Below are 26967 nucleotides of genomic sequence, written 5' to 3'. Positions count from 1 at the left end.
GCTTTTCCTGGAACTGTATCTTACAATGTTCCTTGATTACAAATAATGACATATTGAGTATTAGCCAATAATTCAGTGCCAGCTGTGGCACTGTTGTGGCACGTAAGCTAATGAAATAATAGAATGAATTGCATTTAGCAGTCTGTTGATTCTAAAGACAAAATCATGCTGAAAATCTAGGGTACTTTCCTTGCACGTGTTTGTATCAGTTCCTGTTTCAGGTAAACAGGTCCACAACCCAAGAGTTTTCCTGTCAATTAGGTCACTTGGATTTAATTCAGAGTAAATGAAGGACAGTTAAACATGTTCAGAGGAACCTTAAGAAGAAACAATCAGAAAAATCACTTTGGGGATGTGCTTTGAAAACAACTTAAAGAAGAATGGGCAAGGATTTGGCAGAAGGTTGTCTGACTCATTTCTCAGTTCACTGTAACAAGTCTGATACTCATAAACATGAATGTTTCCAGGAGCCAAGCAAGTGTCAACATGGAGTAAACAGACATGATGATCACCACGAGGGAGGAGCAGATTCAGTGTATTTTTGCTTCATGTTGTAAACTTTCTACCCAATGAGACTATAAACATCCCAAAAGAGTTACACTATGCCTGACTAGTTTTTACCTTCTTGTCACCTATCAAAAATGCTTCTACACTATACATATGGATAATTGAGGAAACTGAGAATTCACAGAACAAGATGGCAAAGCAGAGTAGTATTAACTCTGCATTCAGTCCTATCCAGGTCAATATTAGTGTTCATATTAATATAAGGACATCAACAGTAACATGATTGCATTTTCAGATGACAAGAATACAGAAAGATAGTTTTAAAAAATGTGGGTTAATTTTGTTGGATAATAAATACATCCAAAGAAATTTTTTAAAGATTTATTTTAGCCGGCGCTGCGGCTCACTAGGCTTAATCCTCCGCCTTGCAGCGCCAGCACACTGGGTTCTAGTCCCAGTCGGGGCACCGGATTCTGTCCCGGTTGCCCCTCTTCCAGGCCAGCTCTCTGCTGTGGCCCGGGAGTGCAGTGGAGGATGGCCCAGGTCCTTGGGCCCTGCACCCCATGGGAGACCAGGATAAGTACCTGGCTCCTGCCATTGGATCAGCACGGTGCGCCGGCCACAGCACACAGGCCGCAGCAGCCATTGGAGGGTGAACCAACGGCAAAGGAAGACCTTTCTCTCTGTCTCTCACTGTCCACTCTGCCTGTCAAAAAAAATTTTTTTTTAAAGATTTATTTATTTGAAAGACAGAGTTACAGATAGAGGTAGAGACAGAGAGAGAGGTCTTCCATCTGCTGGTTTATTCCCCAGATGGCTGCAATGGCCAGAGCTGCAACCATCTAAAGGCAGGAGCCAGGAGCTTCTTCTGGGTCTCCCACATGGGTGCAGGGGCCCAAGGACGTGGGCCATCTTCTACTGCTTTCCCAGGCCATAGCAGAGAGCTGGATTGGAAGAGGAGAAGCCGGGACTTGAACCAGCACCCATATGGGATGCCACAGCACCGGCCCCTCCAAAGGAATTGAAATCAGCATATGGGAGCCGGCGCCGTGGCTCAATAGGCTAATCCTCCACCTTGCGGCGCCGGCACACCGGGTTCTAGTCCCGGTTGGGGCGCCGGATTCTGTCCCGGTTGCCCCTCTTCCAGGCCAGCTCTCTGCTATGGCCAGGGAGTGCAGTGGAGGATGGCCCAGGTGCTTGGGCCCTGCACCCCATGGGAGACCAGGAAAAAGCACCTGGCTCCTGGCTCCTGCCAGGATCAGCGCGGTGCGCCGGCTGCAGCGGCGGCCATTGGAGGGTGAACCAACGGCAAAGGAAGACCTTTCTCTCTGTCTCTCTCTCTCACTGTCCACTCTGCCTGTCAAAAAAAAAAAAAAAAAAAAAAGAAATCAGCATATGAGATACCTGCACTCTCATGTTTATAGCAGGTCAATTCACAATTACAAAGGTATGGAATCAACCTAGATGCTCATCAACTGTTAACTGGATAAAGAAAATGTGGTATATTCACACAATGGAATATTACTCAGCCATAAAAAGAGTGAAATCCTGACATCGGCAATGAAATGGATGGAACTGAGATCATTATGCTAAGTAAAATGAACCAGACCCAGAAAGACAAATACCACATGTTTTCTCTTATTTGTGGGAGTTCATATAGAAAGTATAAAAATTGTGTGGAAGTCATATCATTTGGTATGTACTTATAAATACTGCTTCACTGAATCATGCCATATACATGACAATATGCTCTTCTTTCCCATAACTCCCTCACTTGGTGATGGTAATCTGTTTTCAAGAAAAAATAGTATATATGTGTATGTATATAATTGTCTAAAGATGAAGTGATTGTGGTAAGATGTTAAAAATTGTTAAATTTTTAAAATTAAAAAATAAATTCATTTTTTAAAATGATTAGTTCAAGAGGCCAGAGCAGTGGCGTAGCTGCCGCTTGCAGTGCCGACATCCCATATGGGCACTGGTTCAAGTCTACTTCTGATCCAGCTCTTTGTTATAGCCTGGGAAAGGAGTGGAAAATGGCCCAAGTCCTTGGGCCCCTACACGTGCGTGGGAGACCTGGAAGAAGCTCCCGGGTCCTGGCTTCAGATCAGCACAGCTCCAGCTGTTGTGGCCAACTGGGGAGTGAACCAGTGGATGGAAGACCTCTTTCTCTCTCTGCCTCTCCTTCTGTATGGAACTGCCTTTCAAGTAAATAAATAAATCTTTTTTAAAAAAATTTGTTCAAGAACCCAATTCCAGTTTTTCTCACCTAGAACTTAGAATGTCTCTTACTGCTCAAACCTTCCCTGCCTGCAATACACTTCCTACCTCTGTGCATTTTTCCATGCCAGCCTCTTTGCTCAGAAGACCCACCCCTTCCCAAACACCCTGGTTAACCCCAGCTCATCCTATAGTCCTTCTCAGATAGAGCTTCCTCCTGGAAGCCTTCCTAGAATCATCAGGCAAAGTAACTTCTTTCATCCTTCTATGCCTATCAATCCACACTCATGCAAGAGTTATTGCTTCTATCACATGTTTGTTTCTCTGCTTTTCCATAAACTACTTGGGAAGCAAGGCTGTGTTTCATGTATCTTAATACATCCTATATCTACAGTTTCAGGAATAGAGTACACAGTCCATAAATACCTGTTTTATAAAAATAAAATTCCTGTTTTACATCATGAAATACAAGCATTGGGTTTGTGAATGACCAATGTGAACAAATGCACAATGCTGAAAATCTAGAGTGGAGTGCTTTACGTGATACCAGATTCTCATCCCTTTACAGATTTTACGTGTGTGTGTGTGTGTGTGTGTGTTTTCATATTGTGTTAGTTGACATGGAGTGGAAGCAATAATCAGATCAAGACCAAAGTCTAGAGGAAGTTAATCCAATGCAAGAGGACAGAGGAAGGAACTCCAGGGAACTTAACAACTGATTTAAAGCAATAAATCCAACAAGATATGTGAAAAATATATCCAAAAAACTGTGAAAAAGTGTGTAAAGAAATAAAATCTAAATAAATGTAAAAAAAAATGATTTAACCTTCTGCAGAATTTTGAATAAGAAATTCAAATTCTATAGCTTCCAACATACAGGGGTAATGAAATGGAGAATGTGTGACCAAGGATCCAGTAAAATTACTAAAAGCAAAAAGGAAATTGCATTCCTCCTTTACGAGCAGAGTAATCAGTTTTCCTTTATGTAACATGGTCCTTTGGTGTGCTGGAGTAGGAGGAAGAAGAAGAAGAAGAAGAAGAAAGAAGAAAGAAGAAAGAAGAAAGAAGAAAGAAGAAAGAAGAAAGAAGAAAGAAGAAAGAAGAAAGAAGAAAGAAGAAAGAAGAAAGAAGAAAGAAGAAAGAAGAAAGAAGAAAGAAGAAAGAAGAAAGAAGAAAGAAGAAAGAAGAAAGAAGAAAGAAGAAAGAAGAAAGAAGAAAGAAGAAAGAAGAAAGAAGAAAGAAGAAAGAAGAAAGAAGAAAGAAGAAGAAGAAGAAGAAGAGGAATCTGTCCTGCAGATTCACAGGAGATTTTATGGATGTCTAACACCTATAGTAACATCACGGCTTGGATAAAGTCTTTTCTACTGAGTTCAAGATTGGAACAAAACAAAGAAGATACTGTCTCCCAAAATACATTCTGTTCTTTCCCCCAGCTTTAGCCCTTAACACAGAGCTTGGAACACATAACCAAATCAGTAAAGAATCCCATTAAATCAGGAATGAAAAGCAATTTCCATGTCATACATAAATGTCTTCTCCTAGTATATACCTTCTCTCTCCCTCCCTCCCTCCCTCCCTCCCTCCCTCCCTCCCTCCCTTCCACCCTTTCTTCCCCCTTTCTCTTTTCTCCTATCTCTTCTTTCCCCATCCCTTTCTTATCACATTTGTTTTTCACTTCCTAGACAGGTTCCCAGGTTAGATGGCTGTGCTATTTCTGGTGCTTCGCAAAAATTCTTCCAGAAAGTTCCCTCTTGAGTCAGTCCTTGTTGCAAGGTAATACACTGGACATGGTATTTCTAAAAGATACAAAGAAGTTGATGATGGACCCAAGTTTCTTTCTTGGGATTCCTCTCCTGAGTCTGGACTAGAAACCCCTGAGCTTGTTATTGGACAATGGAGGCCCCTGACCAAGACCACTGTAAAGAGGTAACTTTAAGATTTTCTTCAGAGTCACCAACTGAGAGCAGAAAGACTTCTACATCTTTACTGTCATGGACATTCTGGTCCTCATGTCCGAGTCTCAGTCTCTTGAAAGAGATATGGGAGATTCCCAGTGGGTGTCTAACCCTGGGCTTCTCTCCTAAGATCTTGCTGGTGCAGTAGCATTCACCCTGAATCTCTAAAAGAGCTCCTATGTGAACATGATGCATGTTCTGAGGATGTCAAGGATCCATTCATGCCATCCCATGCCAAGACCAGCAATGCTCTGTGGTGCTCCCTTGCCCTATATCTGTGGGAAGCCCTATCTGGACTTGCCCTAGCCTGACTTTTAAAAACTTCTAATCCCTCTGGAATCAGCTTGCTCTCTTCAACACAGATTACTGCTCAAGGAGACCAGATCCAACCAGTAATCTCTGCCCTGCAGCAGGATCTTTTCCTCTTTTTTTATGTTTAACTGATATAAAAACTACGTGTATTTGGGACTATCACATGGTATAGAATCCAAATCATGGTCAACACTATCTCCTCATGTATTTATCACTTATTTATGGTGAAAATACTAAAAATACTTTCTTCTAGCTTTTTATAGAAAAATATACAGTACACTATATTTATCTATAGTAACCCTGTGTAATAGAACACTAGAATTTCCCCTTCTCCTATAACTTAGTGTCCCTCAACTTTTCCCCATCTCTTTCACCCCTGCTCTCCCTAGCCTCTGATAACAGCCATTATACTCTTTTTTTTTGTTTCTTTGTTTGTTTTTTTGACAGGCAGAGTGGACAGTGAGAGAGAGAGACAGGGAGAAAGGTCTTCCTTTTACTGTTGGTTCACCCTCCAATGGCCGCCGCGGCACCGCGCTGATCCGAAGGCCGGAGCTAGGTGCTTATCTTGGTCTCCCATGGGGTGCAGGGCCCAAGCACTTGGGCCATCCTCCACTGCACCCCCCGGGCCACAGCAGAGAGCTGGCCTGGAAGAGGGGCAACCGGGACAGAATCCAGTGCCCCGACCGGGACTAGAACCCGGTGTGCCGGCGCTGCAAGGCAGAGGATTAGCCTAGTGAGCCACGGCGCCGGCCAGTATACTCTTGATTTCTTTTTTGTTTGTTTGTTTGTTTTTAAATTGGTGTTCATTTTCCATCAACCTCATTTCCATTTTTGCTTCAGAGACCGTGAAGAGAAGCTTAGGACTACTCAGTGGTTTGCCTGAGCAGTGGGAGCTGCAGACAAGTTTTCCATGATGGGTTAACACTCCCGTCTTCAATAGGGAACTGCTGAATAGGCACAGAGGGCACATGCATGCCTTCAGATCAGTCTTCTACCTCAGGTTGAGTAGCAGTAAACTTGGGAGCTAGGGTTGTCCATTCACCTTGAATTCCTCCCTGGTCACAGTTTTTTCAGTAGCACCTTGCTCTTATTTTTCAATTGCTTCAGGATCACTGTAAAGTACAGATCAGGCATGACCTCCCACAGGTGTTCACGCAGATGGTACCACGCATGCACAGAACCTCCCAGGCCAGCATCCACCACATGAGACCCACAGAGTGGGTTCCCTTGGTGTTGCATGGGATAGTGATGTCCACTTAGAACAGAGGTGATTCTATGTTACCCAGTGACGGTAGACAAGTTCACATAAGATGCCTCTAGGAGAGGCTGGTGGTCAGCCTGGGACCAGTAATCACCAGAAGATGTGGATCCCAGAAGTCTGTCTGGATCTGGTTAGTTAAGGTTCCAGGTGTAAGGCGGCCAGCTACAGGAGTAGCTCCAGTTGGAACAGCAAACTTCAGCACAGTCCTCTGGCCATACCTGGGGGATATCACACTGACATCAGCAGATTTTTCAATGGCAGCAATGACAGGAGCCACTGACAAAAGCTTCTCGCAGGTCCTCTTCAGATTTATGATGTAGATGCCATCACTTTTCCTTCTGTAGATGTACTGTTCCATTTGGAAGTCAAGGTTGGTGCCTCCTAGGTGGGTTTCTGCTGCAAGGAATTTGAGAACATCCCCCTCCTTCATTTGCAGGACATCAAAGGCTCTGAACATTATTACAGCTTCCTTTCAAGTTACACCAGCAATCAAGAACAACACCATATAGATCCCTCACCAGGTAGCATACAAAGGCTGTATTCTCAGCTTGTATGAAGCAGTGCTGGCATCCCATATGGGTGCCAGTTCAAGTACCGCCTGCTCCTCTTCTGATCCAGCTCCCTGCTGGTGTTTGGGAAAGCAGTAGAAGATGGCCCAAGTGTGTGGGCCCCTGAACCTATGTAGGAGAGCCAGAAGAAGCTCCTGGTTCCTGGCTTCAGATCAGCTCAGCTCCAGCCATTACAGCCATCTGGGGAGTAAACCAGTGGATAGAAGACCTCTCTGTCTCTCCCCCCACTCTCTCTGTAACTCTGCCTGTCAAGTAAATAAATAAATCTTTAAAAAAAAAAAAAAAAACACTCAGGGCTGGCGCCGTGGCAAAGTAGATTAATCCTCTGCCTGCATAGTCGGCATCCCATATGGGCGCCAGTTCAAGTCCTCGTTTCTCTTCTTCCAATCTAACTCTCTGCTATGGCCTAGGAAAGCAGTAGAAAATGGCCCAAGTGCTTGGGCCCCTGTATCCACGTGGGATTCCAGGAAGAAGCTCCTGGCTTCTGGCTCCTGGCTTCAGATGGGCGCCGCTCCGGCCATTGTGGCCAACTGGGGAGTGAACCAATGGATGGAAGACCTCTCTCTCTCTCTACCTCTGGCTCTCCTTCTCTCTCTATGTAACTCCAACTTTCAAATAAATAAATCTTTAAAAATAAATAAATAAATAAAATAACAAAACTTACATTAGAAGTTATCTGGTAGTGTGAGGAGGAGGAAGAAAAGAAGGAGGAATGAAGGAAGGAAGGAAGGAAGGAGGTTGGGAAGGGGAGACAGAGGAAGAAAGCAAAGAAAAAAAGAAAGAAAAGAAAGCAGTAGGAGACATAAGACCAGGAAGAAAAGGGGAAACTTCAGGATAATGTGTCACCCCGGTAGCCCAGCTGGAAGGGAAGGTATACAGTGAGTCTCACAGACAGTGGCAAACCAGAAGTGGTTACTTCAGCCAACAATAAACACTTACTAAAACCCTAGTGAAGGCAAGGCACTCAGAACATAGAGATAAAGTCAAAATGGAAACACAGAGAAACCAGAATGACTCAGAATTCCAGACAGGTCATGTTTGAAGGAGTCATTCACACACTCCCAAGGGGGGGGTGAAACTTGAGTCCCTCTCTTTTTCTCCTATCCTGGTGCAGGGGCATTATGTGCAGCTTCAGCATAGGCTTTGGAGAGTGAGCCCTAATGAAAGCATGTGAGATCTAGTGACTTTCTTGAATAAATTGCCTATGAGGAAACATTTCACAAAGTACAGTGTGTGCCCAAAACTTGAATGGTGGCATTTGGGGCCATGACATGATCTCAGCCATATGAATAGCATTCCGAGGAAAGGAAAAGAAGCTATGGGACTCAGTCCAAACCTTTGACCAACTGACTGTAGAATCTTGGCATATTCTCCCAATACTCTTTTCATCTGGAAAATGTAAGGCTTGGATGAAATGTCTAGTGTGTGTGTTATTTGCGTGGTTTGAGTATGTGTATATGTGTATGTGTGTATAAATCCCACATTCATGATTACATGACATAAAACCATTTTATATTCATGGTATATTATAAAGTCTCTAGGTATAAAATATCTGTTACATATGTATGTAGAGTCATCAATTATCACTTAATATTCAGAACTATCTTTGCACTTAGGCAAGATAGAAGATTGGCAAAAAAAAAAAAAAAAGAGTGAGAGATTAATTCAGCAGTAAGAACTTCTAGGGTCATGTAAGTCAGAGGACTTGTCAACAGCCTGGAGAGATACATCCAGTGAGTATTAATTTAATAGTCTCAGTCTTCAGATTTCTCCAGGGCAGGAAAGCTTTTGTTCCCTGCTCTCAACTGCCATTAGACTATCAGAAAACAAAAGGACAAAATGTCTTTAACCCTTAAGAGCACATTCTAGCCAGCGCCGCGGCTCAATAGGCTAATCCTCCGCCTGTGGTGCCGGCACACCAGGTTCTAGTCCTGGTCGGGGCGCCGGATTCTGTCCCGGTTGCCCCTCTTCCAGGCCAGCTCTCTGCTGTGGCCCGGGAGCACAGTGGAGGATGGCCCAAGTCCTTGGGCCCTGCACCCTCATGGGAGACCAGGATAAGCACCTGGCTCCTGGCTTCAGATCAGCGCTGTGCACAGGCTGCAGCGGCCATTGGAGGGTGAACCAACAGTAAAAGGAAGACCTTTCTCTCTGTCTCTCTCTCTCTCACTGTCCACTCTGCCTGTAAAAAAAAAAAAAAAAAAAAAAAAGCACATACTGGGTGAGGGTGATATATAGCTTGAAATCCCTCAACATCGATAATGGACTGAATGCTTATATCTCCCTAAAATTCATCCTAGTGAAATCCTAACCTCAATGTAATATATTAGGAGCTGGGGCCTTTGAGGGGTAGTTAATCATTAGCGTGGAACCCTCAGGAATGAGAGCAGTGCTCTTATAAAAGAATCCCCAAGGAGTTCTGTAGTTCTCTCTCTGCCATTTGAGAGTGCAGAAGGCCCTCTGCAAACCTTAAGGCCCTTAAGGCCCTCACCAGAACCCAACCATGCTGCTACTCTGATCTCAGACTTCCAGCCTCCAGAACTGTGAACAATAAATTGTTGTTGTTTATAAGCCCCTAGTCTGTAGCACTTTGCTCTACCAGCCCAAACTGACTGATCCCATTCTTTAGTTATCTGCCTTGGGTTTTCTAAGAAGCCACTTTTTTTTGACACTTTTTTTTTATCCATTATTTTAATTTCCTTTAATTTAAACATCCCAGTTATTCTAACTCATAAGTATTATCATGCCCATATTCACAGAGGTGACAAAAAAAAAAAAAAAAAAAAAAAACCTCACGTGTAGGCCAGGCATTTAGCCTAGCAGTTAAATTAAGATACCAATTAAGACACCCAACATCCCACATCAGAGTGTCTGGGTTTGATACCTGGTTCGAGGTCCTGACTCCAGTTTCCTGCTAATGTATACCCCAGGGGCAGTTGTGATGGCTCAAGTAATTTAGTTTCCTATCACCCATAATAGGAAACCTGGACTGAGTTCCTGAATCCCAGCTGCCAACTTCAGCCCTGGCCTAGCCCAGCAACTGTGAACATTCGATGAGTGATTTGATGGGAGCAGATGGGAGCTCTTTCTGTGGATCTGTCTCTCTGTCTCTCAAATAAATTAATAACCTCACGTATGCTCAGGATGCATGGCGACCAGCCATCATGCTTATAGTTTCTCTGTCTCTGGTATTGGCTAACTCGTGCACTCCTGGTATCTTCAAGAGGTAAGGCATCTTGTCTGAGTACCCATGCTGGCAAGTCACACAGTTCTGGTTCCATCCTAGCCAGCTGCTTTCACAAACTCACACAGTCTCCCTAAAAGCAAGTCTGACCCTGCAACAAAAACTATGATACAGGCAGTAGATCAACTGTGCACCTAGAAAATATTTTTCAAGGGTGGAAAGATTTCATTTCAGAGAAGGAATGTTCCTCATACAGACTGGAGAACATCTAGGCGTCTAAAAGTAAACACCTATTTTACTTAAAAGGAAAATCGTACTGACTCTTGTTAGGAAATAGCTGAATTTACCCAACAAAGAAATTACACAATCTGCATGAGAGGTATGAAACTCTGGGAAGTACTACTGCTTATCTCACTATTTCCTGAACGTCAGTTTCTTTTACTTTCATGAGTTTTCCCTTCTTATCTGCATACTACCTGTGTTATTATCCATGTAACTTTTTCTTTAAACCAAAACTAACCTTATCCTAAGCTATAATATCCATGAAATCATAGATTTGATGTAGTAGTTCCATTATGTGACAGATTAAAGCAACACTTACAATGCTCTTTGGTGTACCCTCTAAAATCAGCTGACATGCCATCACTGGTTGCACACAACATTGTGAGGATCTATAAAAGCAGTACCACATGAAAATATGTTCCCTGGAAGAACAGAGCTCCATGAGGGTAAAATAGGAACTCCAAAGAATAATAATCTGAATTTTTTACCAAAAATTTTCAAAAAAGACACCAACTCTGGCAAGCTTTGTGTACTGGCCATAACAGGTGTAAACTTAATTCTGGACAGGGAGGGTTATCAATTTTTTCTTCAGGCTAGATCAAAAAGCCCTCAAAACCATCCTCTCCTTGTCTTCTCTCTGATCCCAAGAGGACTAACTCTCTTCTGCAATGACTTAGAGTCCCCATCACCTTGATCCTGTATAGAAGCTTTGATTGGATGTCATGAATGGACTCATGCCCAGAAATATGTATCTACCATTGGAATATACACTGGCCCCTGTGAATTGGATCAGCACCAGTCAGTTTCCCATGACTGATTATCCTCTGCACACTGAGAAGCTGAGCTTCTAGAATTGCAAATTCAAGACAAGATCCTAGGAAATAGGTAAGTAGCAAGGTTCCAGCATCATGTAAGACCCTGTGATAGGGGCCACCATTGTAGCGCAGTGGGTTAAGCTGCTGCCTGCAATGCTGGCATCCCATATGGAGTCCCAGCTGCTCCCTGCTAATGTGCCTGGGAAAGCAGAAGATGGCCTGAGTGGTTGGGCCTTGCCACTCACATGGGATACCCAGATGGAGTTCCAGGATCCTAGCTTCAGCCTCGCCCAGCCCCAGCCATTATGGCCATTTGGGGAATGAACCAGCGTATGGAAATTCTCTCAATCTCTCTATTTCTCTCTCCCTAACCCTCTCCTTCTTTCTCTGTAACTCTGCCTTTCAAAATAAATCTTTAAAAATATCCTCTAACAGCTAATTTTATATGTCAACTTGTCGGGGCCATGAGCTGTCCTGGTATTTGGCCAAACATTATTGTGGGTAGTTTTGTTGGTTTTTTTTTTAATTATATTAACATTTTAATTGATGGACTTTGAGTCAAGCAGACTGCCCTCCATAATTTGGGTGTGGGCTTCATCCAATCTGATGGCCTGAACAGAAGCAAAGGCTAACCTTAATGCCAAGCAAGATGAATTCTCCAGATCTCCAGCAGATGGCATTTGTTTCTTGTTTTTCTTTTTTAAGATTTATTTATTTATTTGAAAGGCAGAGTTACAGAGAGAGAGAGAGAGAGAGAGAGAGGTCTTGAGGTCTTGCATCTATTGGTTCACTCCCCAAATGACCGGAGCTGGGCCCAGCTGAAGCCAGGAGCCAGAAGCTTCTTCAGGGTCTCCCAGGTAGGTGCAAGGGCCCAAGGATTTGGGTCATCCTCCGCTGCTTTCCCAGGCCATAGCAGAGAACTGGATCAGAAGTGGAGCAGCCGGGACTCGAACTGGTGCCCATATGGTATGCCAGCCCTGCAGGCAGTGGCTTTACCTGCTACACCCAGTGCTGGCCCCAGCAGATGGCATTTGGACTCAAACTGGAATGCCACTTCCTGGTTCTCCAGTCTGGATGACTCACAGATTTTGGCCTTGTCACCTTTCATAACCATAATTGCTTATGGTAAAGTACACACACACAATGGGAACTTCCAAAAGCTCATGTCAAGTAAAATTAAAACTAAGTTTATTGTAGTGCAAAAATATTTAGAGTTCACATATATTTTTTTGTAACATGCATTTTCTATTAACTTTTAGAAGACCTTTGTGTAAGACAGTTCTTTGGTTCCATTACTCTCAAGAACCCAGTTCAGTGATACCTTTGAATTTGTAGTTCTGCATTCAGTAACCTCTCACATCTCCAACTAACATCCTCCTCCCCCAGCTTTGCCTGAGGCCAGATAACCATGTTTGGACTTTTACTACCAAACAGTGGCAGGGCAGAAGAGCAGCTGTAGGGAAGGTATGAACTCCAATGCCAGATCCTCTCACTAAGCATGCTGGTAGCTAAAACTAGAATACTATAAACATAAATATTTCTAAAACCCTAATGAAAACACTTATTTGTTCATATTACAGACAAATAGGATGAACTAAAGAAGAATCAAAGTTTCATTGTTTTTGTAGAGAATACCATTTATATTAGTTGGTTTTTTTGATACTAGAGTGAAGTATATAAACCAAGCTGCTTATGGAGGAAGGAGCTTTATTTTGGCTCATACTTTTGAAGGTTCACAGTCAGGCAAGTCCTGTTGGTTCAACATCTGGTGATACCATTCTGGCAGAATTTGAGGCAGAGTGAACATCACATGGCAACTTGTAGAGCCACCCGGATGATTCTGCCCTAGGGGCCTCGTCCAATCCAATCACTTCCCAAAAGCCCACTTTCAGACATCATAACAGGATTACCATTAACATAATACAACAGGGTCCAAACATTAACACATGGGCTTTGGGGGACATTCAACAGTGACAGTAATACCCAAACTATAGCACTATTTAAATTGGGTTTTGATTGGCAACTAAATAGGAATTAAATAAAAAAAAAAATGGCCAAAAGTAAACATAGTAGCTTACCTAGCTTATTCTTTTTTTTTTTTTTTTTTTTTTTTTTTTTTTTGACAGGCAGAGTGGACAGTGAGAGAGAGAGAGAGAGAAAGGCCTTCCTTTTCCATTGGTTCACCCCACAATGGCCGCTGTGGCTGGCACACCGCGCTGATCCGAAGCCAGGAGCCAGGTGTTTCTCCTGGTCTCCCATGCGGGTGCAGGGCCCAAGGACTTGGGCCATCCTCCACTGTACTCCCAGGCCACAGCAGAGAGCTGAACTGGAAGAGGAGCAACCGGGACAGAATCCAGCGCCCTGACCGGGACTAGAACCCTGGGTGCCGGTGCCGCAGGCGGAGCATTAGCCTAGTGAGCCGTGGCACCAGCCACCTAGCTTGTTCTAAAACAAATGTTTCACGGGCAGGTATACTAGCAGGAGTCCTTGAGCATGTCAAGGAAGAGAACCAGCAGAATGGAGACCCCTTTCCATCTCTCACATTCTAGAATATATATTTTCTTATGAAAACAACACTACTACCTGGACAATAAGCCAGAGAATACTTACATAAGTAGGTTATCCTGGATTATGGTTCCTGTTTTAGGGATGAAGAAACAGAAGTAAGAAGCATAGGATTTATCCTAAACATACTATGCACTCCTCCTCCAAGAGGCATGGAAACACTCCAGCTTTTGAGGATTCTGCCACTACCATCTGCTAACCATCTGGGCCTCTGCTTGCTCAGCTTTAAAATGAGGGTAAGAGCACATATCTTGCATGTTTGTTGTGAGAGTTATATGAGTCAATTAAAGTAAAATGCTTATCCTATAGGAGTTGCTTGAAAATGAGAAGGTATAATTTGCTCCAAAATTTTCTGTATGGGCTTAGAAACATAACCAGTTGTACTTAATTGTATTTCAGATTATCTAATACATACAAAGAAGGATCACTTTCATTCTCTCCAGGACTAAAAATACGAAACTGAAATAAGAATGTTCACTTCTATATACAAGGATGTTACTGGGCTCTCATTGCAAGGAAAAACTACTTAAGAGTTATTCTTCCTTAGGTCATATCACTGTACTGTATAGTATATAGAATATAATATAGAAAGTATGTCCACAAGGGATATGTTCCAAGACTCCCAGCAGATGCCTGAAACCACAGATAGTACCAAATCTGTCACTCAGTGCATTTTCCATCTTAACAATCATTTGTCCTTTGTGACCCTAACTTGCAGTTTAAGGTGCAACAGCAAAACTACCATGAATTTCTCTTTCCTTCTTCATCATTTCATGGATAGATTTGCTCTTAAAAATCTTAGCAATCTCAGAATATAATTTTTTTCTTATTAAGTCAATAGCCTCATCTTTTTACTTACATTAAGTACTGTACACCTTCTCTTTGGCATATGCATATTCCCAGCATCCCTGCTCTTGTGCTTTGTGGCAGTGTTAGGTAATGTAAGGATTACCTGAAAACAGCCCTATATACTGTGACAGTTGATTTGAAAACCAATTCAATTACTAAGTGACTAACAGCAGGTAGTGTATATAGTGTGGACAAAGGAATGATTTACATCTCATGCTACTCTGAACGGTGGCAACTTAAAACATAAATTGTTTGTCTTGAATTTTTCACTTAATATTTTCAGAACATAGTTGACCTATGGTAACTGAAACATGGAAAGTGAAAACACAGATAAGTTTTCTGAAAAGCAATACTCTCCTAGGTTTCCTTGGGGCCAGTGACACACAGGTGCACCTGGCAGATTTGATGCTACAAACCTGTAGCTCCCATCCCCCGACACATGTGCAGGAGCATCAATACATCAGGTTCTAGCAGCATGAATAGTACGTGACCATGAGCTTATCAACAGCTACATCCGTGGGGTTTGTTGTTGTCATTCTGTTCCAGGATATACAGCACAGTTTGTTTATGTAAGGGGAAAGAACTGTGTGTCTCAAAAAGTGACTGGCTAATTAAATTATTTAACAGTCATAGAATGGAATAATTTGCAGCCATTAATCAGAATGAGGTTTCCTCGTCGCTGCCTACAGAGATGGCAGCCATTACACCCACCCTCAGACCCCTGGTGAAGGCCAAGATCATCAAAAACAAAGTTCAAGAAGTTCACTGGAACCAATCAGACCAGCATGTCAATATTAGGAGTAATGCATGGGGCCAGCACTGTGGCATAGCGGGTAAAGCTGCCGCCTGCAGTGCCAGAATCCCATATGGACACCGGTTCAAGTCCTGGCTGCTCCACTTCCCATCCAACTCTCAGCTATGGCCTGGAAAAGCAATGGAAGATGGCCCAAGTCCTTGGGTCCCTGCAACCACATGGGAGACCCTGAAGAAGCTCCTGGCTCCTGGCTTCAGATAGGTGCAGTTCCAGCCATTGCAGCCAATTAGGGAGTGACCAGCAGGTGGAAGACATCTCTCTCTCTCTCTCTCTCTCTCTCTCTGCCTCTCCTTCTCTCTCTGTGTAACTCTGACTTTCAAATAAATAAATCTATAAAACAAACAAAAAAAAGTAATGCAAAAACCCAGAGATATTGACACAGGGTGAAGAGAAGATTCAAAGGCCAGATCTTGATGCCCAACATTGGTTATGGGGGCAACAAGAAAACAAAGTACATGCTGCCCAGTGGCTTCTTGCAAAGTTTTAGTCCACAACATTAAGAAGCTGGAGGTGCTGCTGATGTGCAACAGATTTTACTGTGCATGGATTGCTCACAGTGTTTCCTCCAAGAACCACAAAGCCTTCCTGACGGCCCAGATGACCATCAGAGTGACCAATCCCAATGCCAGGCTCTGCAGTGAAGAAAAGGAATAAACAGCTCATGTGCATACTTCGTGTTTAAACAAAAGCCTTTAAAACTAAAAACAAAACAAAACAAACAAACAAAAAAACAAAATGAGTGGTAACCTTTGCCAAAACATTGTTTGTGGTACAAAATAAGGTATAATAAAATCCTGTGCAGAAGACATAAACTTTTTACTCTCTAGATATAGCTATCTGTGGAATAAAATGGAGAAGATACAAAGACTACAAAGACACACCGGTACGTGTGCGGGGGGGGGGGGGGGGAGAACGAGAGCAAGACTGAGAGAAAGATAGAGATAGAGAGAGAGAGAGAGAGAGTGAGAGAGAGAGAGAGAATGCAAATGCAAAGAAACTGAATATTTACTTCTTTTTGGAAAAACACTAGGGTCCAAAGAACAAAGATTAGAGGGAAACATCTCTGTGATTATAGAACAGAAAACCAACTCAAACTAAGTTACTCTTGCCTTACATCTACAACACAGATCGCTTCTGTGATCTCAAAATGTGTAGGAATTCCTCCCCATCAGCAAGTAAGCAACCAGTTCTGCAGCAGGCATCAGCTGGGCATCTTCCAGTTCAATTCATTTCTGATTCCATCTACCTGGAGATAGCATCAGATCCCACAGACTGACTGTTAGACTGGCCCCACTTACTTCCCATGCATCAGATCCCACAGATTGACTGTTAGACTGGCCCCACTTACTTCCAATGCCAATCACAAGCCCCTGACTATAAACTAGAGTTCCCACAAGCTCCTCCTCTGGTTCACTTGATTGGCTTGAGCAATTCACAGGGATCAGGGAAGCTCTGATATTTACCTGTTTATTATAAAGGATGTTACAGAGGATACAGATGAAGAAATGCACAGGGCACAGAACAAGGTATGGGGAAAGAGGTATGGAGATTCTATATCCTCTCTATGCCACTCTCCAGGAACCTCCACATTTCCAGCTATACAGAAACTCTTAGAACCCTGTTCTTTGGTAGTTTTATGGAGACTTCATTACATAGGCCTGATTGAAGTACAGACAGTCATGGCAAAAAAGGTAGGACGTAATGCTAACACATTGAGTTAGGAAACCCAGTAAGGCCTATCCAGATTCTTCTTGGCCCCTCTGTATAAAGGGAACGTGTAGCATGTCCTCCCAGGTATAGGGCAGGACCCCTTCCAAAAGGGAGGCCTTGTGATTTACTGTCTGTGAAGGTAGGTCAGAGAATTTCTTTATGAACAAAGGAAGAACAGAGTTTGTATGGTCTTCCATAGGGAAGAGAAAGTCTAGTTTCCATTGTCAGCCTTGAGGAGGGAGCTATATGAGCCAGGAACTGTGAAACACACACACACACACACACACACACACACTTTCACTATATTCACCTCTTGAATGGTTGAGTTTATATCTTACTATATGCATGAACTATCTATCTGTACTCATATGTAATCATTGGACACAGATTATTTCACACAACCCTTTCTCAGTCTGTTCTGAGGGTCCCTGGCAGAAAATTAATAGCAAGAACTAGTAAGGGCTGGCGCCGCGGCTCAATAGGCTAATCTTCCACCTGTGGCGCCGGCACACCGGGTTCTAGTCCCGGTCGGGGCACCGGATTCTGTCCTGGTTGCCCCTCTTCCAGGCCAGCTCTCTGCTGTGCCCAGGAGTGCAGTGGAGGATGGCCCAAGTGCTTGGGCCCTGCACCCCATGGGAGACCAAGAGAAGCACCTGGCTCCTGGCTTCGGATCAGTGCGGTGAGCAGGCCGCAGAGGCCATTGGGGGGTGAACCAATGGAAAAGGAAGACCTTTCTCTCTGACTCTCTCTCTCTCTCACTGACCACTCTGCCTGTCAAAATAAATAAATAAATAAATAAATAACTAGTAAGATGAAACCTGAAATTATCAGAATGATGCAGCGTAGATTCGACCTCAGGAGCAGAGACCAGGAGAATCCTTGCTTTTGGAGCACAAAAGCCAAGAGCTCCCCTGCAGATACTCTCTCACTGCTCCCCCTCATCCTTTTCTATCCCCACTCCAATATGGTGACTGGGGCTCTTGGCACAAAATGGATGGATGCTCATTAGATTTGTTTGTCTTCTGGAGAAATGTGAATATCCCAAGGCAACAGCTATAATGGGTTTGGGGACCAGCTGACTGTGGAAGAGTGAGAAACTTGTGCTTTAGAAGTTGATCCATTTGAAATACACATTTTAATTTTTTTTAATTTATTTGAAAGGCGTGAAGATAGAAACAGAGCTCCCATCTGCTGGCTCAGTCCCCAAATGTCTGCAACAGCCGGGACTGGGTTGGGACTCGAGTCAGAAGCCCAGAACTCAATCCAGGTCTCCCACTTGGGTAACAAGTCACTTGAATCATCACTGCCGCACACTGACAGGAAGCTGGAGTCGGCAGCTGGAGTTTGAACCAAACCCCAGTATTCCAATGTCCCACACATGGGTTTCTCAACTGCTAGGCTAAATACTCGCCTCTGAGATACACATTTATGTCTTGGGAGTTTATTTCTCTGTTTTTCATCTCAAGGGTCAAGAAAAGAGTGATGGGGGAGGGAGTGGCTTTTAAAGGCTCAGCCTTGCTAAGTAGAACCAAGAGGAAATGTTCTGGTTACATCTCCTGTCCCTGAAGACCACTCTCCTGTGTTGCTCAACACCCTGCAGTGCTGGCTGCGACCACTGGGAATCCTGCACCCCAGGAAGTGGAAGTCATGAAGGTGACTGTAGAAGTCCTGCATCCGGGAGAAACCAGTCCTACCTAGCAGCAGAAGCAAGAGGTAGGTCCACACCAGAACCATGTTTTCTGGGAAAGCCACGAAGTGGGAACCAGTCACTTTCCTGGGGGGCACAGTATCTCCCTCCCCTCTGGTCAAGAAATGTAGTGGGGGGGGGGCAGGTGTTGGGGTGCAGATTAAGCCACTGCCTGCAATGCCAGCATCCCATATTGGGGTACCAGTTATAGTCCCAGCTACTCTGCCCCCAATCCAGCTTCCTAATGCTCCCAGGAAAGCAGCAGAGGATGACCCAAGTGCTTGGGCTCCTGCCACCCACATGGAATACCAGATGGAGTTCCAGGATCCTCACTTCAGTCTGGCCAGGCCCTGGCTCTTTGCCACCATCTGGGGAGTGAACCAAGCAGAGAAGATGGAAGATCTCTCCCTCCCTTCCTCTCTCTCTGTCGTACACACACACACATACACAGTCATTCTGCCTTACAAATAAGTTTTTTAAATCTTAGAGAGAGAGAAGAAATGGATATAAATTCTCTCCACTTTTTCTACATCCCCTTTCTGCACCATCCATCCCAGGAACTCATTTGGCCTTGCCCTCTTCTACTTGGCCCACCCCCTTCTTTTTCTTCTCTGGGCTTCTGCCTTGATTCCTATCCTTCTCCCTGACTCAACACATGCCCAATTTAAGATTTGTTAAAGGGACTCAGGTGAAGGGAGCTGTCTGTCCCTCAAGGAAAGGGCAACTTACTTTCTCTCTCTCTCTCTCTCTCTCTCTCTCTCAGAGATACAGTTACAGACAGGGAAAGGGAGAGACAGAAAGACAGAAAGATCTTCCTCCATTGGTTCACTTCCCAGATGGCCGCAACGGCCTGAGCTGTGGGAAAGGGCAACTTCTTACATTCTTTTAGACTTGGCATAAGAGATCCCTTCTACTCCCAAAGCTTTTTTTTTTTTTTTTTTGGACAGGCAAAGTGGATAGTGAGAGAGAGAGAGAGACAGAGAGAAAGGCCTTTCTTTTTCCATTGCTTCACCCCACAATGGCCGCTGCGGCCTGCACACCACGCTGATCCAAAGCCAGGAACCAAGTGCTTCTCCTGGTCTCCCATGAGGGTACAGGGCCCAAGCACTTGGGCCACCCTCCACTGCACTCCCGGGCACAGCAGAGAGCTGGCCTGGAAGAGGGGCAACCAGGACAGAATCCGGCACCCCAACTGGGACTAGAACCCGGGGTGCCAGCGCCGCAGGCGGGGGATCAGCCTAGTGAGCCACGGGGCTGGCCCAAAGCATCTTTGATCCTCACCTAATTGCTCCTCAATAATTATCATAATTTACATTTGTAAAGTGATTTAGGGGTTGCAAAGCTTTTCTTCCCATCTGATTCCTCTTGTAACCCTGTGAGCTAAAGCAAATATTGTCACATTCCCACCTTTAAAAACAGACTCAGAGTTTTAATGAGTTGTCCAAAGTCAGACATCTAATAAGCAAAAGGCCAAGAATAATGATGAATCCTTCAAATTGCCCATAAAATGAAGTCCTTCACCAATAGAAACCTACTTTATGCCTCAAACTAAGAAATCACAGCCACCTCTTCCACTCAAACTCACACCACCTTATTTGTAAATTCCTCATTCAGCCCCTTGCCTGTTCCTGCCTTCCCACTCCTCGCCAGGACCACAGAATGATCACCACCGCTACTTCCAACACTGCAGCAGAAGTCCTCCCATTGGCAGTCTTGATCCCCTGTATGTATGCTCTCTTACTCAGCCCTGAGCTGGGGATCCCGCAGAATCAGGGCTGGAGATTCTACAGACTGGTGTTGACAACTTCCTCCCAAGAAGTGATTGTTATAGTGCCCAGCAGTCCACAGAGGTAGGAGAGGGTAGGGCTGAGTAAATTGGATATTGCCCTTCCAAGGAAAAAGGTTGAGTGTTTCCATCGTGACACTCTCAGAGGATCTCAAGCAATACCTGGGGACTCTGGACAGTGGGAGCTCAGCAGTTCCTGGGGAAAATCAGGCCCATGCATGGTGTGGCAGGTAGAGACAAGTAAATGGAAGGTAGCCCCGACTCCTAGGCTTTCCAAATAACTCTCTCTGCCCCAAAGCCTATTTTCCTCCCACAGGTCATAAGAGAGAGAGATGCTATGCTGTTGCCTTTTATCCAGAAAAATGTCTAAAGAGGAATGGGATCTAACTGGAATGCACAAATCCTTTGGCCAAGGCAACCCAGCCAACCTGTGCAATAAGCCAGCCACCACCCTGTCTCCCCAGTCCTTGGACCCTGTAAGCAATGCTAGGACTCTAAACTTTAGAGCCTGGATGTCAAAGGGCCTGGAGAAAAGAATATGCAAAGCTTTCTAGAAAGAAAGGGTTCACTCAGAGGTCAGCTAGAAGGAGGGGAAGAAAGCCTGAGGGGCACTTACCTAGGGAGACAAAGAGCAAGAGGTGACATCTGAGGATAAGACATGTGCTGATTGTGTGGGCACCTCCCTCTCACTGTATGGCTTTCCCAGCTTCCATAAAGAAAAACTCCCAGACTCCCAGACACACCCTTCCTCTACCCTAAAGCAAGAGCTCTGGTCTCAAGGTCTTTGGCCACAGTCCACACTCTGGAACATCTCTCCAAACTCTTCGCTAGTCTAATGCACTGTAGCCTGGGTTACCCACACAGGTGAGGCCAGCCTTTGTTTTTCTGTTAGTTCTTTCAGCCTACCCACTCATCCCTGCCCGCCTCTCTCCTTCAGGATTCAGAGCTTCTCTTATCATTCAGAACCCACTCTGCTCTTTCACAGGCCAACAGATAGGCATCAGGATTCCTAATATGGAAAAACTGATGTGAAAGCTACATGTTCAGATAGGATGTCCATCTTTTTTAATATTTTATTGTACTTTCACCTTTTCAGTTAACAGAAGCACTTGAAAGCTTCTCTTCAGCATATATGTTTTGTTTTATTTTCTTTAAGACTTATTTATTTGAAAGGCAGAGAGTTACAGAGAGAGAAGGAAAGAGAGAGAGAGAACTGCCATCTACTGGTTCACTCCCCAAATAGCCACAACAGCCAGAGCTGGGCTAGGCCAAAGCCAGGAACCTTCAGGTCTCCCACGTGAGGGCAGGGGCCCCAGTGCTTGGGCCATCTTCTGCTGCTTTCCCAGGTGCATTAGCAGGGAACTGGACAGGAAGTGGAGCAGTCAGGACTCAAACCAGCATTCATATGGGATGCCAGCATTGCAGGTGGCCACTTAGCCCAGTGTACAACACTGACTGCACATGCACATTTTAGTAAATCTACTGGATGGAATGCCAGGCATCTCATTCATCTAGGCCCTTGCAACATGACAGGGTGACAACATACCTTCTCCTATTATGGAGTTCTCCAGAGTCTACCAGATGCCTGTTCGGTGTCTACGCGGATCTTCCCTATCACAGTGACACCTACTCAGTGTCCACATGATTCTTCACAGTAGGGAGTGCCTTCTCACATGCTCACCTGAATGCCTTTGGTGCCAGTCAAGTCACTGCAGTTGTGATGCCGGTATGCTCTCCATTTTCAGAGAAGCTGTAATATAAAAAACAAACTATGTGTTGACTCTTCTTAGTGTTGTAAAGTTTTCCTTCTAAGAGCCTTTCTTTTAACTTTAGGTTCCTTTAGGTTTATAATTCCAAAGTTATCGGTCATATCTGATGACCTCTCGCTCTTCTGAATGGTCCTTTCACCTCACCAGGAGTCCCTTGCCAGGTGCCATGGGGAAAAAAAGGGGTCATGTAGGCACGGCCTGTCTTGTGCTCTATGGCTCCAAATGCCAGTCTTTTCCACTGAAGAAGTAACCTCTGCCTTCTGTAAGGGGCCCAGGGATCACTGAGATTCTGCACAGTGCTAAAGGGTCCTGGGGAGTGTAGTTCTGCTTGCAAGTCACTACCATGGCCAACGTGGTATGATTTTCCGATGTCTATCCCCAGGGAGTGAAGAGATAAATATGTGTCTCTATACAGAACTTAAAAACCAGAGTCCAAGGAAAGAAACTCAATATATGAAAACTTTTTTTGAAGTCAGGCTGGAAAATAATTAAACGACTTTCTGCAACTCCTTAGAGGCCTATGCTGAACCATGGACAGCTACGTCAAGGCCTTGCTCCAGCATTGCCGGCCAACTTGCTCTTCTAGGGAAAATATTATATTTTCCTTCCAGACTCAGTTTGGTATATCCATAGGAAGCCTTTCTTGTCCTCTGGCACCCACTTCTCACACCTGAAATTAGACTCACATCTTCCCTACTCACCTATATATTACACCTATCTGACTCTAGGCGTGTTTCTTCCCAGGAGACAGCTCAAAAAGGGTGCAATTTACATTGGTCTTTGTTGTCTGTACCTAGAATGTTATCTGTTATATGGAAGGGACCTCATAAATGACTATAGAATAACGAAATTTGCATCAAGACACCAAAGCACGTGAATATCTTGACATATTGGACCTATTTGCATTGCCATCTGCTATATGTAGAGCATGAGTTTCACTGCAATCCTGATATTTTATTAAGAGGAAAGTATTCTCTGTTTTAATGTGTATTTCTTTCCTAGTAAGGTTTCTTAGTTTTCCAAATGTTCATTTTAATAATTATGATCTTATATTGCGAATTATCTCTTTATATTTCAATAATCATTTTCTGACAACTTGCCCAAGCAGTAGTCAGATTTCTTTCTTCTTTTTTTTTTTTTTTTTTTTTTTTTTTTTTTTTTTTTTTTTTTTGACAGGCAGAGTGGACAGTGAGAGAGAGAGACAGAGAGAAAGGTCTTCCTTTGCCGTTGGTTCACCCTCCAATGGCCGCCGCGGCCGGCGCACTGCGGCCGGCACGCTGTGGCCGGCGCACTGCGCTGATCCGATGGCAGGAGCCAGGAGCCAGGTGCTTTTCCTGGTCTCCCATGGGGTGCAGGGTCCAAGCACCTGGGCCATCCTCCACTGCACTCCCTGGCCACAGCAGAGAGCTGGCCTGGAAGAGGGGCAACCGGGACAGAATCCGGTGCCCTGACCTGGACTAGAACCTGGTGTGCCGGCGCCGCTAGGCGGAGGATTAGCCTAGTGAGCCATGGCGCCGGCAGATTTCTTTCTTCTTAAGTGAGAGGCCATGGGCCCAACTTTGTAATTGGATGAAGGACTTTTCTCCTAACTTATATAGAATCACATCATTATTCCACAGAAGGACAGCTTGCAACCTAAATTTGCTTACAGGGCCTAAGACAGTTAAGATTCTCTACAATACAGACTCCATGATCTTGGGAAGAACTACAGATAAGAAATAGTCTGATAGTTCTTAGATACCTAAAATTCCTGGAAAAGTATATGTGTGGGGCCTGTACTGTGGTGTAGTAGGCTAAGTCTCTGCCTCCAGCGCCGGCATCCCATATGGGTACTGGTTCATGTCCTGGCTGCTCCATTTCCTATCCAGCTCTCTGCTATGGCCTGGGAAAGCAGTAGAAGATGGCCCAAGTGCTTGAGCCCCTGCACCCACATGGGAGACCTGGAAGAAGCGCCTGGCTCCTGGCTTCAGATCGCCTTCGGATCCAGCTGTTGTGGCCACTTGGGAGTGAACCAGCGGATAGAAGACCTCTGTCTCTCTCCTTCTGTGTGTGTGTAACTCTGCCCCTCAAATAAATTTAAAAAAAAAAGAAAAAAGAAAAGTATAGGTCCATAAAAATTATCCTTCCCACCTATTCCTTGAAATTTGCCTAGTCTGTTCTCTAGAACTTCTCCCCTTAGACCACTAGGTGGAGAAAAAGTAGGAGTAGGAAGCAAGCAGTATTGACAGAGCCCAACACAAGGACTACTAAGACAGCTTTGCCATTAGTTAAGTTGCTGTTTTGATATTAATGGTCAAAGTCTCTTTTTCCAAGAAGAGTGAATGAACTATCTTTTTTTAAGATATATTTTTAATTTATTTGAAAGGCAGGGTTACAGAGAGAAGGGGGTGGATTATGACCTGGTCAAACTGATTAGATCCAAATTTTTAGCTTATTCTATCCTGCTGAGCTTTTGCAAGCATGAAAAACAATAAGTTAGCACTTTCCCAACAAATACTAAGCATGATCAGTCAACAAGGACTTTTGTTCAGTTTCAGATACCCTAAGGACATCACTGATCCATAAGGAGACTAGTGTGGAGGGTTTTGTTTCATGTTATTGAATAATAATGTGGATTAAAGACTAAAACAACTAAATTTCAGCTTTTGAGATGTTGTATTACTGAAGGAAAGGAATAATTCCAACTAGTCATTTGTCAGATTAAGGAAGTTGTGTCGGCCATTTGACAGGAAAGACATTCACTGGCATTACCTTACTGTCCTGCTCCTTACTTCTCTCTCTTCAATGCTCAGTTTTGTTTGGCTCCAAAGCATCCTATCTTCAGGTCTGTTTTGGAAATAAGAAAAGCATTCAAAATGAAAACTAAAATGTAGGGACAGGCATTTGGAACAACGGTTAAGCCACAATTGGGACACATGTATCTCATAGCAGAGTGTCTGGGTTCAAGTCCCAGGCTTCACTCTCCATTCCAGCTTGCTGTTGTGTATACCCTAGAGGCCAACAGGCGAAAGCTCAGGTGGTTGGATTCCTAAAAACTATGTGGAATATCTGGATTGAGTGCCAGCTCCTGACTTCAACCCGGGACAGCCCTGGCTGATCAGCGCATTTGGAGAGAGAACTATCAGATAAGAACTCTCTCCCCCAATCTCTTTCTTCTTCCTCTGTCTCCCTCTCTCTCCCACCTCATCCCATCTCTCTGCCTCTCTAATAAATAAATAAAATGTGACTTCAAATTCCAAAAACACATATAACAGTAGCATAAACTTACCAAGTATTGACTTTGAGTTGGGCATTATCTCATTTAATATTCATTCCAACTACTTGGTGAAGCAGCAATTATTATTATTCTACTTCTCTGGAATTTAACTTTAGAGGTCAGCACAGTGGTGCAGTGGGTAAAGACACCACTTGTGACATCAGTATCCCATAAGGGCACCAGTGCCAGTCCTGGTTGCTCCACTTCCAATACAGCTCCCTGCTAATGTCCTGGAAAAAGCAGCAGAGGATGGCCCAAGTACTGGGCCCCTGCACCACGCAGGGAACCTGGAAGGCACTCCTGGCTCCTGCCTGGCCCACCCCTGGCAAATGCAGCCATCTGGGAAGTGATCCAGCTCCTTAGACTATGAGACTTGAGAAGCCAGGCATTTTATTTCTATGTTCTACTACTTCTCTAGTAGAACACAGAGCTGATGTATAAGGTATATTTTTATCCTGCCAATAAAAGTACCACAAAAGATGAAACCAAGTGTTGCAGCAGAACCAAACTCAAAGAGGAAAAAGGCACACCAAAAGAAAGGTAAGCCTGAACAGGAGGAGAATAATGAAACACCTGAAGCCTACTTCTAAAGCATTTCGATTATAAAGGAAAGATCTCCTTTATTGGAATCAAATCATGTTAACCTAACAAATCAGACATTTAAGTCTTCAGCTGACACAGTTCCCCATGGTACACCATAATTATCATATTTGGACTCTTGCCATAACAGCAAAGGAAGAACTTCTACCCATCCTGTCACTAGACTTCTATCCCAGCAGAGTAAGGATGGACCTTTGCTACAGATATCAAGAGTTTACGGCACAGTAAGCTTTTTAGTGTTACATGCTAACACCTCCAAACACTTAGCATAAAGTTAACTAACTTGTGCCCCAACCACCAACAATATGGGGTATAGCATATTGTGTAAAAATGAAATCAGTGTTAAACTAGCTGTCACCTAACAAGATTTGTGATCTCGGGGGCCGGCACTATGGCACAGCGGGTTAAAGCCCTGGCCTGAAGCACCGGCATCCCATATGGGCCCCAGTTCTAGTACTGGCTGCTCCCCTTCCCATCCAGCTCTCTGCTATGCCCTGGGAAAGCAGTACAAGATGGCCCAAGTCCTTGGGCTCCTGAACGAACCCCTGTGGGAGACTCAGAAGAAGCTCCTGGATCCTGGCTTCAGATCGGGGCAGCTCTGACCGTTGCAGTCGTCTGGGGAATGAACCAGCGGATGGAAGACCTCCCTCTCAGCCTCTACCTCTCTCTGTAACTCTTTCAAATAAATAAAATAAATCTTTAAAAAAAATTGTGATCTTGCACATATTTAACCATTAGAAGTCTCACTTTCCTCAAGTGCAAAATGGGGCTGACAGCAGGATATGCCTTGGTAGGAACTAGATTACATAGAAGGATTTTCTTCCTTAAT

General features: G+C 44.2%; 1 protein-coding gene across 12 annotated transcripts in view; it reads right to left on the bottom strand.

Moving 5' to 3' along the window:
- Window positions 1–26967, bottom strand: part of RNASE1 (ribonuclease A family member 1, pancreatic) — a 143851-nt gene that overhangs the window by 116290 nt on the left and 594 nt on the right. For 9 of the 12 annotated variants that reach the window (XR_016217983.1, XR_016217982.1, XR_016217984.1 and 6 more), the window contains exons 2-3: window positions 25034–25108; window positions 22060–22263 (exon numbers count right to left, since the gene is read on the bottom strand). The gene's annotated coding sequence lies outside the window, so the exon portion shown is untranslated. The remainder of the gene's footprint in view (window positions 1–22059; window positions 22264–25033; window positions 25109–26967) is intronic. The other 3 variants (XM_089309987.1, XM_089309989.1, XM_089309991.1) reach the window with 1 other exon arrangement.

This window comes from Oryctolagus cuniculus, chromosome 12, assembly GCF_051225735.1.
Source record: "Oryctolagus cuniculus isolate XC-2025 breed Fujian yellow rabbit chromosome 12, ASM5122573v1, whole genome shotgun sequence".
Taxonomy (NCBI): domain Eukaryota; kingdom Metazoa; phylum Chordata; class Mammalia; order Lagomorpha; family Leporidae; genus Oryctolagus; species Oryctolagus cuniculus.
Note: the sequence above shows the minus strand (reverse complement) of the source record. Positions and strands in the feature narration are given on the sequence as shown.